This window comes from Eupeodes corollae, chromosome 2 (genome assembly GCF_945859685.1).
Source record: "Eupeodes corollae chromosome 2, idEupCoro1.1, whole genome shotgun sequence".
Classification (NCBI taxonomy): domain Eukaryota; kingdom Metazoa; phylum Arthropoda; class Insecta; order Diptera; family Syrphidae; genus Eupeodes; species Eupeodes corollae.
Genome location: NC_079148.1, coordinates 92930081 through 92935831, shown reverse-complemented (window position 1 = coordinate 92935831; position 5751 = coordinate 92930081).

The window sequence follows — 5751 nt, the reverse complement described above, 5'->3', positions numbered from 1 at the left end:
GTAATTAACTTCGCATAGGAAAAGTGTCTAATATTTTGATAAAAGGATATAAGGATATGTTATTTTAAACGTTTAATGCTATTACTTTTTCAACGTGCCTCTATCTTATAGTTGAAATGACTTTCAATTATATATTCATAAAAAAGTTAACCTTATTGTATTCCAGTAATTATATATATCAATGTCAATTAAATTTTTTCGTTTAGTGTTAATTTTACTACGAGTGCTCGGTAGAACTAAAATTTTAAAAGTTGGATTTATACAAAAATTATGTAAAATACGATTTTTACAAGAAAATTAATAAATAGACAAAAACAAATAGATTAGTATTACAGAGTTTTTAAGACAAAAGTTATTGAGTTTGTTTATCATTGTTATCAATGCTTAATCAAATTGAAGAGCGGAATCTAAGACTATAATTTATTTTAGATAGTTGGAAACAACTAAATCTACTAATCCAATATGAGAAAAATTAAAAAATATTTTAGTAGACCAACAAATTTGAGATCATTTTTGCTGTAGAGGTAAACCAGTTAATATTACAGGTACAGGTTGCCTAAGTGCAGATGATAATTGAATAGCTCGCCTGTCCGCATGTCAATAAGCTTATTTTCAATGGAAAAAAATATTCTGGTATTACTAAATGTATTCTCATGAAAAGTATTTATACAACCATAAACTTAGGACAAAGACGATCTGTTAAATTAGACAGACTTAATGACATCGTTAATACATGTGATTAAACAATTATTGATGGTGACTTCAATTCTCGGCATCCATCCTTGGGAGACTCAGTGAGAAAATGCAACTGGCAACATAGTATAGAAAACTCATTGATATTAAATAACGTCCTTTGAAAACACAGACTGCGATAACTTAGAATGCAACTCCACAATAGGCTTACAAGAGTGACCAATGTATAAAAAGAAGCTGGGATGCGACCCACACTGATGACTTCCAATCCCGTCTTGATTTAAACTTGAACAAAATGTTCATAACATTTTAGGTAAGATAGATAATTTGAAGTCATTGCCTTGATTTATTGACGAGTTATCGAGAATTAAACATCAATTTTTACCAATTTTGCGTATTACTTTTTGTAGATTTTAATTTTTATGAAAGCAACTGTCGGATTTTTATAAAAATTACTGAATACTTACTTACTTAAGGTGACGCTACAGTCCTCCATCTAACTCGGTCCCTAGCTAGATGTCTCTAGTTTCGGGCTCCAAGTTTGGTGAGTTCATTTTCCACTTGTGCGCGCCACCGATCCGCGGTCTTCCTCTACTGCGCTGTCCTGTGGGTGTGGGTTCGAAGACTTTCCAGGCCGGAGCATTGGTGTCCATGCGCTCTACGTGACCCAGCCATCTTAGTCGTTGGACTTTAAATCTTCTGGCCAAGTCTACGTCGCTGTACACCCTGTACAGCTCGTGGTTCCATATTCTCCTCCACTTCCCTTCGATGCATACGGGACCGTAGATCACACGAAGAAGTTTTCTCTCGAAACGACCTAAGTTGCTTTCATCCGCTTTTGTCATAGTCCATGCTTCTGCACCGTATAGCAGGATGGGGATGATAAGAGTCTTATATAGCAATAATTTCGTCCCTCGAGAGAGGACTTTACCACTCAATTGCTTTCTTAGTCCAAAGAAACAGCGGTTAGCAAGAGTTATTCCATTGACATCACTCTGAGTTCTTCCGATTATGCCAATTTCATCAGCATATGCTAGTAATTGGACAGACTTTTGAAAGATAGTGCCTCTAGTGTTGACGTGTGAGCTCTGCACTATTCTTTCAAGCACAATGTTAAAAAAATCACATGACAGCGCATCACCTTGTCTAAACCCTTTTTTGATATCGAAAGGTTCTGTTAAGTTGTTTCCAACCTTTATAGAGCAGCGTGAATTCTCCATGGTCATCCTGCACAAACGGACTAGTTTGGCAGGGATGGCTCTATACAGCTCGTTCCTGTAGATGCTGTCATAAGTGGCCTTGAAATCGATGAAAAGATGGTGGGTGTCGATTTGGTGTTCTTGGGGTTTTTTCCAGGATTTGGCGTGATGTGAATATTTGGTTGACTGTGAACTTTCCTGGTCTAAAACCACACTGATGAGGACCTATCAGGTTTTTGACGATGGGCCGTAGACGTTCACATATTCCATTCATCGGGCATGATTTCTTCCGACCGTATCTTACAGATAAGTTGGTGCATGCTGCTAACCAACTTATTTCCAGCTGCTTTAAAGAGCTCGGCATTCCATCCGCTCCAGCGACTTTATTAGACTTCAGCTGAGATATGGCAATCCTTACTTCGTCTAAGTCGGGAGGACGGGATGGTTGGCTTTCATCGTCTATGTTGAATGGATCATCCTGCCTGACAGCGGAATTCAGTTTGTCATCGCCGTATTGACTGCAGTTCCACTATGATTTTTCCACTTTCGTCTTTGCAGCTTTCGGTTCTAGTTTTATGTACCTGTTTCGTTCCATCTGTTCATAAAACTTTCGAACTTCATTCCTGCTTTTAAACATGCTTCTTATGCCCTCACTTTTTCCTTCTGAGAATTCGGTATTCCTCTCGCCTTTTCTGCTAGTTGTTTGTCTGCATTTGCCTGCTGATATTCCTTATCAAACCAGGGGTTCCTTGTTAGTGGCTGTTTGAAACCCAACATATCAGAGGCGGCTTCTCTGATTGCATCTTGGCAATGTTGCCACTGGTTTTGATACATTCTGTTGGCGGCAGAGAACGTCGAGAGAGGTTACTTGTAACTCGGTCGGAAAAGGATTTGGCGATCTCCTGCGATTGTAGCCGTTCTACGCTGTGCCTTCTCTCAGCACCTCCCTGTTTGGCTTGGATCTGGAAATCCAAAGTGCTACCTTGGCTACAACGAGGTAGTGGTCCGAGTCGATGTTGGCTCCTCGGAAAGTTCGGACATCCATGATGCTGGAAGCGTCGATTCCAATATGGTCAATCTGGTTGGCGGTAGATTGATCTGGAGAACTCCAAGTTCCTTTATAGATGTTGAGGTGTGGAAAACGCGTACTGGCTACCATGACGTTTCGCCCCGCAGCAAATTCTATAAGCCTGAATCTGTTGTAGGAAGTGCTGTCGTGCATTCTGTTTTTTTCCGATTATTCCACCAAAGAACTATAGACCAATATCAAAACTTTCAGTTATTCCCAAACTTTTTTAAAAAATGGTCATCCAAAGACTTTATTTTCCTGTAAAGAATTTCTTGTCTAAAAAACAACATGGTTTCGTTAAGGGTAGATCAACGTGTACTTATTTAAGTCTTTTTGCAAATTATTGTTATAATCATGTTGAAAAGGGAAGACAAGTTGATGTCCTGTATACAGATTTTGTTAAAGCCGTTGACCGCGTGCATCATAGTCTTTTCCTACAAAAGCTTAAGATATAAGGATTGAATGCTTAATTTTTACAGTGGTTAGATTCATATCGGTCTGATAGAAAACAAGCTGTTAAAATAGATGACTGTGTTTCGAATCTTATGGACGTGATGTGTGGTCTTCCACAAGGCAGTCATTCGGGTCCACTTCTTTTTATAATCTTTATAAATAATTTACGTTCTATTTTTAGAAAAGTATTTATAGCAACATCTTCACTTGAAGATTGCTTATTAATGAAGTTGGATATAAAAAAATTTCCTAAATAGTGAGACTACAATCATCTTCTGCTGAATTACTCGAAGTGTTAAATTTTGGGCGTATCTAAATCTTACTTACTTATTGAGTTTGAATATAAATTCTATGATGTTGGTGATTTTTGATTCAAAGATTGACTTTAGATCTCATTGAAATTAAATTGTATCTAAAGGTAATTCACTTTAAGGTTTCTTGAAGCGGAACTCCAAAGATTTTAAGAATGCTTATACTTCAAAGACCTTATTTATTTATGATTAATTATTAATTAAAATATAAACTAACATTTCTTGTAACTATAAATAAATGTTGTAATCAGCTGATCTTCGATCAGTTATTGAAATAAATAAATAAATTATTAACAAAACCAAACTACGAAGTGTTTCCTCCTAACTTTATTATTGTGACACAGACTGTTGCAACCTTCATTTCTGTTTAAAGAAATAAAAAAAGAAAAACAAAAACAAACTTTTTATTAGACCTTCTCTAATATCAAGTAAAGCTGCAACAAGAAAGTTGAAAATTGAAAATCCTGCATCTAACACCTTTGGTATGGATTGCAAAAGATTCTCATGTCTGTCTATACTCGTATAGGTAATGGAATTGTCTAAACAAACCAACACAAAAAAAAAGAAGCCACATAAGCTTCCTAAGCTTCCTATTACCTTACATATCCTTATATGCAGGTATATTTTGTAACGTATAAAAATGTTGAAAGTACAAACATTCGAACATACGAGAGGAAATCGAAGCAGGAAAGTCCTAAAATAATGCTGCTGGATGAAAGGAGCTTCTGGATATGGTTACCTAGGCGGCTGCTTGCTGCCGGCTTGGCTTGCAATCGGTAAATTGTCCAATTTATTGGTATTCTTTTTATGCACATAAGATTCGTTATTTTTTGCGGCTTTGAATACTTTTGGTTTCCTTCTAACGTGCTCTTTGTATGTAATTCGTTCCATTAAACCCACATGTCTTTTATAGTTCTCCTGGCCTCACTGTGGCGCTGCGCTGTTGCCTGGATTCTTATTTTGCAAGGACGGCAAGCTTTGGCTCCTTAAACCCCACGTGTGATTCATGTGTTTGTGGTTTATAAGCAGGACAACAGGCGGACAAACAGACTTTTAAAGACGGAGGAGTAGGGGCGAGTGTGATGGGTTATCTGGTGCATTATTTTTTGGGAACCATTTCAATGGCAGCAAAAGATTTGTGGTGCATGATTGTATTGATTTCTAAAATCAATTGAATGTAAAACTTTTTCTTAAAGATTTGAGAGAAAATTGTCCGGAAAGTCTTTTTGAATTTTGATCAAAGGATAATAGAGAAAATTGTCTTCGTTAATGCGATGTTTGCTTTCCTTAAAATGTTGTTATTGTTCCATCATCTTTAAGCTCTTGTGGCCCATATCAATATAAAATTTAAACGTTCAATTATCACTTTGAAGAAATAGTTAAATCTTAATTTCCTTTATTTAGTGTGTTTTTGTTAACTACTGTAATTTTGTTTTCGGTGATACAGTTTTGTATAATCATAAACAATATCAAGAAATATCTTTAAAATTCTGCTTTATAGCTTTGGCTCATTAATTTTGTAGTTTTTTGATTGCCATTTAAAAAGTGGTCTAACTATTTAAAGCTTTTTAAAAGCGGATTAAAAAACGATTACAAGAAAACTCACAAAAAACAATTCTCGTCTGGCGAATAAAAAATTTAATGAAACGGTCTTTAAACAGAAATATATTTTTATATTTTTCTTTTAACTAGGTATCCGAATTAACTTGATCCAGAAGAAAGATAACTCCAAAAAGTGCCAAGAACTTAGTGCTAATGAAAAAGGAAAGGCGAAAAAACAATAGAAAAACTTTTTTGAGTGCCAGTTTAATGGACAAAACCCATTTGAACAATGAGAAACAAATGCTTTAAGGATAACTCTCTGTGCGAATGCTGCAAAGAAGAATAAGATATATAATTACTCCCAAAGGATTCGTATTTGGATTTGGATTCAATGTCTGGAGTGTGTTTTTTTTTTGTGTCGTCTATTTAAAGCTTAAGGACACCGAAAATTTGCAGAATATTAAACTTTACTGTAAAAGTTTCC